Source organism: Haemaphysalis longicornis, unplaced genomic scaffold (assembly GCF_048455015.1).
Source record: "Haemaphysalis longicornis isolate Haplotype H1 unplaced genomic scaffold, Haemaphysalis longicornis Haplotype H1 scaffold_138, whole genome shotgun sequence".
Lineage (NCBI taxonomy): Eukaryota > Metazoa > Arthropoda > Arachnida > Ixodida > Ixodidae > Haemaphysalis > Haemaphysalis longicornis.
Window position 1 is genome coordinate 623,709 of NW_027526243.1, and position 14,322 is coordinate 638,030.

The following is a 14,322-nucleotide window of genomic DNA, read 5'->3' on the forward strand; positions in this document are numbered from 1 at the left end:
TAAGCTGTGCACATAAGATATTTTGCACATAATGAATCAAGAAACACCACGTTTTCACCACACCACGCACAACAACGTCCGCAAAGCTGCGCCTGATTTCGCACAAAACACTCCTGACAGGTGGATTACTTTGGTTAATGAAGGATTATATTGGTTAGCATTAAGATTTAATTAGATGGCGCTAGGATTAAATTCGCTCGTGTCTGGATTCAATTGTATGGCAATTGGGTTAAACTGAACGGGAAAACCTGTAGTAGGGGGTAGTGTAACGCTACAACTTGACAGCTGTAGAGACCCCCCGCACGGGGCACCTTGAGCAATCTTGGTGACTGTGATGATTGCCATCCCCGGGCCACGAGAGTGCGCCAGGAAACGACGGGGGCCGTCGAAAAGAAGACGACGACTAGCGGGTCCACGCGGAGGGAAGAGCACGAGAGGGGAGTGTGCCGGCGGTAACCAGGGGGAGACAGCGCCAGTACTTCTCGGGAGGCGGTTCGAGGCAGGCCAGGAGCGTTCGTGCACCGGGCTCGGAGAACCGTCTCGGGGGCTGTTCCGGGACTACTCTGCCGCGACGAGAGCTGCCTGTTCCCGCTGGCGAGGTTCCGAAGCGTGATCCGGGCCGAGGTTCGGGGCGAGGCCTAGAGAGGCCAGGCACGAGCGCAAGCATCGGCGTTCCGACCGACGACCACTGCGATTCAACAGGCGACGGTCCCCCGACGTTCCACACATGCCATCGACATAATCCCGCCCAGCGTCGAGCAGACGGGAACGTGAGCGTGTCCCCTCGTTTTCCGTTTCGCACGAACTTTGGTTTGGACTGGTGTTAGCCATTCCGCCGCGTCGCCCGCGTGTTGTTCTCTGTTGTTGCCGTTAGTTCCCTAGTGTTGTTTCTTCGGGTGTTTGTGTGTCCTTCCCAGAATATATGTTTCTTACTTGTGCTGAGCCCACGGCATCACTTGTCGTTGATCCTCCTCCGCGAGCCTCACACCCGCCTGCTTAACACGCGGCCTCACAATTTCTGGCGTCCGCGACAGGACCGCGTGCTCTAATTCCATCTTGAGACTAAGCAGGCAAGCGGGTGCGGCAAGCGAGAATGGAACTCGAAAAGCTGATGTCCATTGGGAAGGAGCTAGGACTGTCCGGACCAGCTCTAAAAGAGTTTATTGACGAGGAACGCACAAAAGAAAGGGACCGGCGCGCAACTGAACGCGAGGCGGCTAAAGAAGCGGCAATACTAGCCCAGAACAGAGAGTCCGAGACCAGAGCTCGCATTGAGGCGGAACGCGCCCTGGTAGAACTTAAGCTGCGGCTTCAGGAAGGGTCGCAGAGTTCTAACGAGGTAGGAGGTGACCCCGCGCCTAATGCAGCACAAGGCGTCCACAGCCCGCACAAGTTCATTCCTGCCTTCAACGAGGACCGGGATGAGCTTGACGCCTACATCCAACGTTTCGAGAGGGTGGCAACCAGTCAAGGGTGGCCCTCAGACAAGTGGGCGCTATCCCTACACTTGTGCTTGACTGGCGAAGCTCTCAGTGCTGTTGGTCGCATGTCGTCCGACGATGCCATGGATTACCCTAAATTAAAGAAGACCCTGCTCCAGAGGTTCAGGTACACCGAGGAGGGCTACAGGAGCAAATTTAGGGAGTCCAAGCCGCAGAACTCGGAGACAGGCCGTCAATTTGTGGGCCGCCTACGCGGCTACTTTGACAATTGGCAGGAGCTGGCCAAAACGGAGCAGACGTACGCCGCGCTCCGAGATAAAATGGTGGCCGAGCAATTTCTCGACAGGTGCCACAATAAGCTGGCCATTTTTCTCAAAGAGAGGGGTTACAAAAACCTAGATCAGCTCGTCGAAGCAGCTGACCAATACGTCGAAGCCCAGGGCTTAATCAACTTGGGTAAAGGCCGAGAGGAAACGAAAGAGGGCAGCAAGCCCCCTGGACTCCCTCGCGCTCCTGATCATCAGGATCACAAGTCGACCAAGCCACATTGCTTTTTATGCAATAAGTTAGGGCACCGGCCATCAGACTGCTGGAGTAAATCGCGGGGTTCCAGTCAGCCCAGCCAGAAGGCGCTCTTTTGCGGACGGTGCCGAAAACACGGACACCGATCTGACCTTTGCCCCAACCAACCAGGAAACACGGGCCAAGTTTCCTGTTCCTTGACTGGACACGCATCCTGGCCGGAACTGTCAAGGCAGGGGAAACAGAATCCAAAACACAGGAAACCGAGAGTTAACCGGGAGCAAATGCCGACCGCCGAAGGATTACTTGAAGGGCAACCTGTGACACTGTTACGCGACACGGGCTGTAATTCCGTAATCGTGAAGCGGTCCTTGGTTCGCGATACCAAGCTCACGGGGAATACCAGCACTGTCTATCTGTTGGACCGAACCCGCCTCGTTTTACCGGAAGCGGAAGTGGAGATCGTGTCTCCATTTTTCTCTGGTCGAGTACTAGCCACCTGTATGGAGGACCCTCTCTATGACGTTATCATAGGGAACATCGAGGGCGCTCGTGATGCATCCATGCCGACCCGCTACTCGGAAAACAGATGGGTGGAGTCCCAGGAGTCGGAATCTCTTCCGACGAGTATTGGCCCAGCGAACGGAACAGGAAGCGTTCCAACAGTCGTTCCAGAAGTCCAGTGTAGCCGGAACGAACCGCCGTGCCCACCAACGAACGCGGAGTCAAAGCCCGAAACACGCGTGGGTGCAGCAAGACGCGAGGCGTTGAGAAAAACGCCGCGGCTACCGGCGGTTACTGTTAGCCCTTCTACGATCAGCGTTGCTGAATTAAGACAAATGCAACAACATGATCCCACGCTGCAAAAGTTTTTCGGTGAGGTCGGGAAAAAGATAATGGTGAACTCGGCTGCTATCCAGTTTGAAATGGTAAATGGCGTTCTATACCGGCGGTACCGTTTACCCTCGAGACAGGAAATAGAGCAGCTCGTTGTCCCAATCGAGCTTCGAGACATTGTTTTGACAATGGCTCACGAGGGAATCCTGGCTGGACACCAGGGAGTTAAACGAACTCTGGACCGCGTGCGTGAGGAATTCTACTGGCCTGGCATGCAGGGTGACATAACAAGATTTGTGAAATCCTGCGACATTTGTCAGCGGACTGTACCTAAACATCTAGTAGGCCGCGTGCCACTAGGAAACATGCCTGTGATCGAGACACCGTTCCAGCGGGTTGCCATCGACATAGTGGGGCCGCTCTCCCCCACCACAGAGAACGGCAACCGGTATGTGCTAACGATGGTGGACTTCGCGACCCGCTACCCCGATGCCGTGGCGTTACCAAGCATTGATACCGAGAGGATCGCTGAAGCTCTCCTAGAAATGTTTGCTCGAGTGGGATTTCCTCGAGAGATCGTCAGCGATCGGGGCAAGTCTTTCACATCTGGACTTATGAAGGAGCTCAGCCGTCTGCTTTCAGTTGCACAGCTGCCCACGACACCGTACCACCCAATGGCTAACGGGTTGGTTGAACGATTTAACGGCACGCTAAAGCAAATGATAAGGCGGATGTGCCAAGAAACTCCTAAAAACTGGGACCGCTACTTGGCACCACTGCTGTTTGCATACCGCGAGGTGCCCCAATCTAGCTTGGGTTTTGCACCGTTCGATCTCCTGTACGGCAGACATGTCCGAGGACCGATGGCTATACTGAAGGAACTTTGGACAGGAGAGAATGTAAATCCTGAGGTCAAAACGTCGTATGCATACGTCGTCGAGCTTCGCCAGCGCCTGGAAGACACTTGCCGACTGGCGCACGAAGAGCTCCGGAAGGCCAAGTTGGCGCAGAAAAAGTATTACAACCGAAAAGCGAAGACACGTTACCTCGCCGTTGGTGACAAAGTTTTGCTTCTGCTCCCGTCCGACAATAATAAGTTAATCCTCACATGGAAAGGTCCATTCAATGTTTTGGAAAGGCGCAACGAAGTCGATTATGTGATTGATCTTGGAACCCGGACGAGCCTTTTCCACATCAACATGTTGAAGAGATACGAAGAGCGAAAACCGTCTAAGCCAGATCCACAACATGTTTCCGTCGCCCTTAGATCCGACGAAAATGAAGGAGGTGACGTACCGTGTGTCCCTCTAAGACAAAAAGAGACCTACAAAGATGTGGACGTTTCGGCGGCTATGACTCCTGAACAACACGCGCAGGCATGTACGCTTCTATCATCTTACCAGAAAATCTTCTCAGACCTCCCTGGGAAGACAGACCTGGTTCACTGCAAGCTGCGCCTTACAACAGACCAACCTGTTCAAGTGCGGCAGTACCCGATTCCATTTGCCATGCAAGAGCCCGTGGAAAAGGAGGTGCAGGAAATGCTGCGAATGGGTATTATCGAGCCTTCAGAGTCGCCGTACCAGTTTCCCATCTTGCCAGTAGACAAAAAAGATGGAACGATAAGGCTCTGCATTGACTTCAGACAACTCAACCTTGTCCTTGTCGCCGACAATGAGCCCATACCTAGGGTTGACGTGATGTTTGCAAAGTTGGGAAAGAGTCGGTTCTTTTCAAAATTTGACTTGACTAAGGGCTATTGGCAAGTGCCTATGGATGAGGAATCGAAGCCATTCACTGCCTTCGCCTCTGCATCGGGGCTATACCAGTTTCGGTTTATGCCATTCGGCATCAAGACCGCCCCAGCGGTTTTTACACGCCTTATGCGTAAGGTGGTTGGTGGTCTTCCACATATCTACCATTACTTCGATGACGTTCTCATCGCTACCGAGACTTGGGAGGAACACCTAGAAGCGCTCGAGACATTCCTCAGGATGGTGCAGAAGGCGGGACTTACGATTCGACCTAAGAAAAGCGAAGTCGGCTTCTCCTCAGTAAAATTCCTGGGACACATCGTTGGCCATGGCCTCCTACGGCCGCAAGCAGAAACGCTCCAAAAGGTTCACGACGCCACACGACCGACGACAAAGCGACAGGTGCGGTCTTTCCTCGGCCTCACGGGCTATTACCGGCAGTTCGTGCCAAACTACGCTCAAGTATGTCACCCTGTGATGATTGCCATCCCCGGGCCACGAGAGTGCGCCAGGAAACGACGGGGGCCGTCGAAAAGAAGACGACGACTAGCGGGTCCACGCGGAGGGAAGAGCACGAGAGGGGAGTGTGCCGGCGGTAACCAGGGGGAGACAGCGCCAGTACTTCTCGGGAGGCGGTTCGAGGCAGGCCAGGAGCGTTCGTGCACCGGGCTCGGAGAACCGTCTCGGGGGCTGTTCCGGGACTACTCTGCCGCGACGAGAGCTGCCTGTTCCCGCTGGCGAGGTTCCGAAGCGTGATCCGGGCCGAGGTTCGGGGCGAGGCCTAGAGAGGCCAGGCACGAGCGCAAGCATCGGCGTTCCGACCGACGACCACTGCGATTCAACAGGCGACGGTCCCCCGACGTTCCACACATGCCATCGACATAATCCCGCCCAGCGTCGAGCAGACGGGAACGTGAGCGTGTCCCCTCGTTTTCCGTTTCGCACGAACTTTGGTTTGGACTGGTGTTAGCCATTCCGCCGCGTCGCCCGCGTGTTGTTCTCTGTTGTTGCCGTTAGTTCCCTAGTGTTGTTTCTTCGGGTGTTTGTGTGTCCTTCCCAGAATATATGTTTCTTACTTGTGCTGAGCCCACGGCATCACTTGTCGTTGATCCTCCTCCGCGAGCCTCACACCCGCCTGCTTAACACGCGGCCTCACAATTTCTGGCGTCCGCGACAGGACCGCGTGCTCTAATTCCATCTTGAGACTAAGCAGGCAAGCGGGTGCGGCAAGCGAGAATGGAACTCGAAAAGCTGATGTCCATTGGGAAGGAGCTAGGACTGTCCGGACCAGCTCTAAAAGAGTTTATTGACGAGGAACGCACAAAAGAAAGGGACCGGCGCGCAACTGAACGCGAGGCGGCTAAAGAAGCGGCAATACTAGCCCAGAACAGAGAGTCCGAGACCAGAGCTCGCATTGAGGCGGAACGCGCCCTGGTAGAACTTAAGCTGCGGCTTCAGGAAGGGTCGCAGAGTTCTAACGAGGTAGGAGGTGACCCCGCGCCTAATGCAGCACAAGGCGTCCACAGCCCGCACAAGTTCATTCCTGCCTTCAACGAGGACCGGGATGAGCTTGACGCCTACATCCAACGTTTCGAGAGGGTGGCAACCAGTCAAGGGTGGCCCTCAGACAAGTGGGCGCTATCCCTACACTTGTGCTTGACTGGCGAAGCTCTCAGTGCTGTTGGTCGCATGTCGTCCGACGATGCCATGGATTACCCTAAATTAAAGAAGACCCTGCTCCAGAGGTTCAGGTACACCGAGGAGGGCTACAGGAGCAAATTTAGGGAGTCCAAGCCGCAGAACTCGGAGACAGGCCGTCAATTTGTGGGCCGCCTACGCGGCTACTTTGACAATTGGCAGGAGCTGGCCAAAACGGAGCAGACGTACGCCGCGCTCCGAGATAAAATGGTGGCCGAGCAATTTCTCGACAGGTGCCACAATAAGCTGGCCATTTTTCTCAAAGAGAGGGGTTACAAAAACCTAGATCAGCTCGTCGAAGCAGCTGACCAATACGTCGAAGCCCAGGGCTTAATCAACTTGGGTAAAGGCCGAGAGGAAACGAAAGAGGGCAGCAAGCCCCCTGGACTCCCTCGCGCTCCTGATCATCAGGATCACAAGTCGACCAAGCCACATTGCTTTTTATGCAATAAGTTAGGGCACCGGCCATCAGACTGCTGGAGTAAATCGCGGGGTTCCAGTCAGCCCAGCCAGAAGGCGCTCTTTTGCGGACGGTGCCGAAAACACGGACACCGATCTGACCTTTGCCCCAACCAACCAGGAAACACGGGCCAAGTTTCCTGTTCCTTGACTGGACACGCATCCTGGCCGGAACTGTCAAGGCAGGGGAAACAGAATCCAAAACACAGGAAACCGAGAGTTAACCGGGAGCAAATGCCGACCGCCGAAGGATTACTTGAAGGGCAACCTGTGACACTGTTACGCGACACGGGCTGTAATTCCGTAATCGTGAAGCGGTCCTTGGTTCGCGATACCAAGCTCACGGGGAATACCAGCACTGTCTATCTGTTGGACCGAACCCGCCTCGTTTTACCGGAAGCGGAAGTGGAGATCGTGTCTCCATTTTTCTCTGGTCGAGTACTAGCCACCTGTATGGAGGACCCTCTCTATGACGTTATCATAGGGAACATCGAGGGCGCTCGTGATGCATCCATGCCGACCCGCTACTCGGAAAACAGATGGGTGGAGTCCCAGGAGTCGGAATCTCTTCCGACGAGTATTGGCCCAGCGAACGGAACAGGAAGCGTTCCAACAGTCGTTCCAGAAGTCCAGTGTAGCCGGAACGAACCGCCGTGCCCACCAACGAACGCGGAGTCAAAGCCCGAAACACGCGTGGGTGCAGCAAGACGCGAGGCGTTGAGAAAAACGCCGCGGCTACCGGCGGTTACTGTTAGCCCTTCTACGATCAGCGTTGCTGAATTAAGACAAATGCAACAACATGATCCCACGCTGCAAAAGTTTTTCGGTGAGGTCGGGAAAAAGATAATGGTGAACTCGGCTGCTATCCAGGTTGAAATGGTAAATGGCGTTCTATACCGGCGGTACCGTTTACCCTCGAGACAGGAAATAGAGCAGCTCGTTGTCCCAATCGAGCTTCGAGACATTGTTTTGACAATGGCTCACGAGGGAATCCTGGCTGGACACCAGGGAGTTAAACGAACTCTGGACCGCGTGCGTGAGGAATTCTACTGGCCTGGCATGCAGGGTGACATAACAAGATTTGTGAAATCCTGCGACATTTGTCAGCGGACTGTACCTAAACATCTAGTAGGCCGCGTGCCACTAGGAAACATGCCTGTGATCGAGACACCGTTCCAGCGGGTTGCCATCGACATAGTGGGGCCGCTCTCCCCCACCACAGAGAACGGCAACCGGTATGTGCTAACGATGGTGGACTTCGCGACCCGCTACCCCGATGCCGTGGCGTTACCAAGCATTGATACCGAGAGGATCGCTGAAGCTCTCCTAGAAATGTTTGCTCGAGTGGGATTTCCTCGAGAGATCGTCAGCGATCGGGGCAAGTCCTTCACATCTGGACTTATGAAGGAGCTCAGCCGTCTGCTTTCAGTTGCACAGCTGCCCACGACACCGTACCACCCAATGGCTAACGGGTTGGTTGAACGATTTAACGGCACGCTAAAGCAAATGATAAGGCGGATGTGCCAAGAAACTCCTAAAAACTGGGACCGCTACTTGGCACCACTGCTGTTTGCATACCGCGAGGTGCCCCAATCTAGCTTGGGTTTTGCACCGTTCGATCTCCTGTACGGCAGACATGTCCGAGGACCGATGGCTATACTGAAGGAACTTTGGACAGGAGAGAATGTAAATCCTGAGGTCAAAACGTCGTATGCATACGTCGTCGAGCTTCGCCAGCGCCTGGAAGACACTTGCCGACTGGCGCACGAAGAGCTCCGGAAGGCCAAGTTGGCGCAGAAAAAGTATTACAACCGAAAAGCGAAGACACGTTACCTCGCCGTTGGTGACAAAGTTTTGCTTCTGCTCCCGTCCGACAATAATAAGTTAATCCTCACATGGAAAGGTCCATTCAATGTTTTGGAAAGGCGCAACGAAGTCGATTATGTGATTGATCTTGGAACCCGGACGAGCCTTTTCCACATCAACATGTTGAAGAGATACGAAGAGCGAAAACCGTCTAAGCCAGATCCACAACATGTTTCCGTCGCCCTTAGATCCGACGAAAATGAAGGAGGTGACGTACCGTGTGTCCCTCTAAGACAAAAAGAGACCTACAAAGATGTGGACGTTTCGGCGGCTATGACTCCTGAACAACACGCGCAGGCATGTACGCTTCTATCATCTTACCAGAAAATCTTCTCAGACCTCCCTGGGAAGACAGACCTGGTTCACTGCAAGCTGCGCCTTACAACAGACCAACCTGTTCAAGTGCGGCAGTACCCGATTCCATTTGCCATGCAAGAGCCCGTGGAAAAGGAGGTGCAGGAAATGCTGCGAATGGGTATTATCGAGCCTTCAGAGTCGCCGTACCAGTTTCCCATCTTGCCAGTAGACAAAAAAGATGGAACGATAAGGCTCTGCATTGACTTCAGACAACTCAACCTTGTCCTTGTCGCCGACAATGAGCCCATACCTAGGGTTGACGTGATGTTTGCAAAGTTGGGAAAGAGTCGGTTCTTTTCAAAATTTGACTTGACTAAGGGCTATTGGCAAGTGCCTATGGATGAGGAATCGAAGCCATTCACTGCCTTCGCCTCTGCATCGGGGCTATACCAGTTTCGGTTTATGCCATTCGGCATCAAGACCGCCCCAGCGGTTTTTACACGCCTTATGCGTAAGGTGGTTGGTGGTCTTCCACATATCTACCATTACTTCGATGACGTTCTCATCGCTACCGAGACTTGGGAGGAACACCTAGAAGCGCTCGAGACATTCCTCAGGATGGTGCAGAAGGCGGGACTTACGATTCGACCTAAGAAAAGCGAAGTCGGCTTCTCCTCAGTAAAATTCCTGGGACACATCGTTGGCCATGGCCTCCTACGGCCGCAAGCAGAAACGCTCCAAAAGGTTCACGACGCCACACGACCGACGACAAAGCGACAGGTGCGGTCTTTCCTCGGCCTCACGGGCTATTACCGGCAGTTCGTGCCAAACTACGCTCAAGTATGTCACCCTGTGATGATTGCCATCCCCGGGCCACGAGAGTGCGCCAGGAAACGACGGGGGCCGTCGAAAAGAAGACGACGACTAGCGGGTCCACGCGGAGGGAAGAGCACGAGAGGGGAGTGTGCCGGCGGTAACCAGGGGGAGACAGCGCCAGTACTTCTCGGGAGGCGGTTCGAGGCAGGCCAGGAGCGTTCGTGCACCGGGCTCGGAGAACCGTCTCGGGGGCTGTTCCGGGACTACTCTGCCGCGACGAGAGCTGCCTGTTCCCGCTGGCGAGGTTCCGAAGCGTGATCCGGGCCGAGGTTCGGGGCGAGGCCTAGAGAGGCCAGGCACGAGCGCAAGCATCGGCGTTCCGACCGACGACCACTGCGATTCAACAGGCGACGGTCCCCCGACGTTCCACACATGCCATCGACATAATCCCGCCCAGCGTCGAGCAGACGGGAACGTGAGCGTGTCCCCTCGTTTTCCGTTTCGCACGAACTTTGGTTTGGACTGGTGTTAGCCATTCCGCCGCGTCGCCCGCGTGTTGTTCTCTGTTGTTGCCGTTAGTTCCCTAGTGTTGTTTCTTCGGGTGTTTGTGTGTCCTTCCCAGAATATATGTTTCTTACTTGTGCTGAGCCCACGGCATCACTTGTCGTTGATCCTCCTCCGCGAGCCTCACACCCGCCTGCTTAACACGCGGCCTCACAGTGACAGTACTGGCGATACCGCGGACCCCGAGCCCCCAAACATAAGCTGGATCCAACCGTGGCGATGTGTTTATAGGTGGAGGGTTAGAAACCACGAACGGTGGCCGTCGGAGCCCAGGTCAAGCTCCGGCGGATGGGCTCCCTGTCTGTTCACCAGGCAGGGAGCTCCAGGACCTCTTTGGCTACCAGGGTAAGGTCAAAGAAGAAAGTACCCCCGTCTCCCTGCTTTTTCCTATGCCATATGGATAAATCAAACCCTCCCCCAGACGTGATCGGCCCCCGAAAAGGGGCCGCACCAAAGTTTCCTTTCCAACCCTTCCAACAATCCACAGTCCGAAACCTGACAACTATCCTCGATTCTTGGTTATCGAGGCAGTTGACAAAACAAACCCTGTTTCATCCATGTCCGTATTCTTGATCACTAAGTTCCTGGAAGGCATCCTCGGAAAATCGTTCGATGCTAAGAAACTCCGTACCGGTGAAGTCCTAGTCAATGTAAAGACGCAGCAACAAGCTACTAACCTCCTGTCGCAAACCTGCATTGCAGATCTGGCCATCACAGTCACTCCCCATCGTAGCCTCAACAGCTCTCAGGGTGTGATCTCGGAGACCGATTTGTTGAATGAGACCGAAGCTGATCTATTGGAAGGCCTGAAAGATCAGGGTGTAACTGCAGTGAGGCGTATCACCATCAGACGAGACAATAAGGAAATCCCCACAAAGCATATAATCTTGACATTCAACAAATCAAAACTTCCTGAACACATCAATGCTGGCTTCATTAGGTGTGGTGTACGACCGTACATACCTAACCCGCGCCGCTGCTACAAGTGCCAGCGATTCGGGCACGCTACAACTTCTTGTCGCGGCAAAACGACCTGCGCGAAATGCGCCGCACATGACCACCCTAATGAAAACTGTAACTCTACTACCTTTACCTGTGCAAACTGTCAGGGGCCGCACGCAGCATGGTCCCGCAGCTGTAAAAAGTTTCAATTAGAAAAGAAAATCATTAACATCAAGGTCACAGAAAACATCATCTTCCCGGAGGCGTGGAAGAGGTTCGCCTCTTTCCCTCTGGGGAGGTACGCCGACGCAGCTCGCCGGGGGGCGGAGCGGCGTCTGGTTTCGGCAGGGACCCAGTACCGCGAGTCGGACTTGGTCCCGCCCCCGCCCCCCTCTGGGGTGCCTCAGGCAGCCCAACCCGCCTCCGGACCGTTTGCTGAGCCAGCAGCGGCTGTGGGGGCAACCACGTCTGCTGGGAGCGATGCTGCATCCTCCACTTCCGCTCCAGCGTCCCAAACCACTAGCGAGGGCGCAGACGAGATGGAGACGGAGGAACTAGCGGCAGCTCCCACCCCCACCGCACCGCCTGCGCCATCCGAGGCATTCCTTAAACCCTCGGTGGTTGTGGGTAAGTCAAAGCGCGCCCAAAAGGGTGCGCGGTCCACGGGGCCTGATCAGTCAGGCAATCCGAGGACATCAGACGACGAAACGGATGTCGGACCGTTCTTGTCTGCGGTGCACCGCAAGGAACGTGTCCCGACGCCAAAGCCTCCCGACAAGCCCAAAAAGACGAGAGTCACAGCCCCGAAAGACGACACATAAACATACACACTCCAGTAGCTCTCACACTAAATAATGGGAAGAGAAAACATAATTCAATGGAACTGTAGAGGCCTTCTTAAAAATCTTGACGATGTATATGAAATACTGCATGCTAATCAGCCAAGTGTAATGTGTGTCCAGGAAACACATCTGAATTCTAAGCACACAAATTTCTTGAATAGTTACCTGGTATACAGAAAGGACAGGGTTGGCTGCACACACTCTTCTAGCGGTGTGGCCATAATCGCCCGCAAATCCTTGGCATGCCACCCTCTCACCTTGAACACCGTCCTTGAGGCTGTAGCAATACGCTTAATAATATTTAATAGGTTGATAACGGTGTGCTCCATATACATTCCTCCTGATGTTTCACTTTTAAGCTCTGACTTCGAGGCGCTGGTTGACCAGCTGCCCGAACCATACATCCTGACAGGCGACCTTAATGCTCACAACACTCTTTAGGGCTCTTCTCGCACGGATGCCCGAGGTCGCCTTATAGAAAAATTCTTTACATGTTCAGGAGCATGCCTTTTCAACAATAAACAGCCTACATACCATAACATAGGACACAACACATACTCATGTCTTGACTTGGCTATTGGCTCCGCAGTTGTTTTTCCATGTCTTGAGTGGGGTGTGGGTACTGACCCATATGGCAGTGACCACTTCCCCACCTCGCTTACATATATAGGTAAAGGCCCAAGCAGTTCATCTTCCCATAGTAGGTTCAATAAAGCACGAGCTAACTGGAATACATTTACAGAGACATCCAAACTACACCACACATCCATAGGACACCTACACGTTGAAGAAGCTACCCAACTCCTCACGGCGCACATCCTCGACGCCGCCGAAAAGTCCATTCCCCACGCCTCGGGTGCCCCGCGCAACCAGCGGAGGCCGTGGTGGAATGAGAACTGTAGGCGGGCGCGAGAGGCCCAGAACAAGGCGTGGGGTATCCTTCGACGGTACCGCACGTCGGGCAACCTTATTTTGGTAAAATGGGCCAAGGCGTTAGGAAAACGTGTGCGCCGTGAGGCAAAACGAGAGAGCTGGCGCACCTTCCTTACATCTATTAACTCATACACAGACACACACAAAGTCTGGACCCGAATACGAAAACTAAAAGGACAACAGACACACAGCCTGCCCCTGGTCAGTCCAACAGGGGACACACTGGAAGACCAGGCTAACACACTTGCACAACACTTTCAACACGTTTCCAGCTCTGCACACTACACAAACACTTTTCTGAGACATAAAACCGCTTGTGAAAAGAAGTCCTTACGTGATAATAACAGGTCAAAATCTGGTTACAATTCTGAATTTACTCTCTATGAGCTGAAGGCGGCCCTGAGCACATGTAAACCTTCAGCTCCAGGCGCAGACCAGATTACATACACAGTGATACAACACCTACACGCAGACACTCTTGAAACACTCCTACACTTATACAACAACATATGGCTTTCGGGGCACATTCCGAAATCTTGGAGGGAGGCCATTGTAGTGGCGTTCCTGAAGGAGGGTAAGGACCCGTCCTCTCCTGCCAGTTACCGACCCATCGCTCTGACAAGCTGCCTGTGCAAGCTGCTCGAGAAGATGATAAATCGCAGGCTCGTGTACTTCCTTGAGTACAACGGTCTTCTCGAGAGCTGCCAGGCAGGCTTTAGGGTGGGGCGATCTACCAACGATCAACTTGTTGCGTTGGAATCCTTCATAAAAGATGTATTTGCTCATAAGCAGTTCTGCCTTACGGTATTTGATCTTGAAAAGGCTTACGACACAGCCTGGCGATATGGCATCCTTAGCGACCTGAAGTCCTTTGGTGTGTCAGGTAACATGTTAAATACCATTTCTAGCTACAGGTCCACGAGGACATTTCGTGTTAAGGTTGGGTCATCCCTGTCCGGGATACATGTGCAGGAAAATGGTGTGCCGCAAGGTGGAGTTCTAAGCTGCACATTGTTTATAGTTAAGATGAACTCCCTCCGAAAGGCATTGCCGCCAACCATTTCCTGTTCCGTCTATGTAGACGATGTTCAAATATCTTTTAAATCCTGTAACCTGTCAATTTGCGAACGTCAAGTACAGCTCGGTGTTAAGAAGCTTGCTGGATGGGCGGACCTTAACGGTTTTAAACTGAACCCGGGAAAAAGAACTTGTGTTCTGTTCTCCCGCAAGCGCGGGCTTAGTGCGGACCCTGAGATTGCTCTTGGCCGTGCATCTATTCCTGTTAAAAGGGAGCACTAGTTTTTAGGTGTCATATTTGATAACAAGCTCACGTTCATACCCCATGTCAAA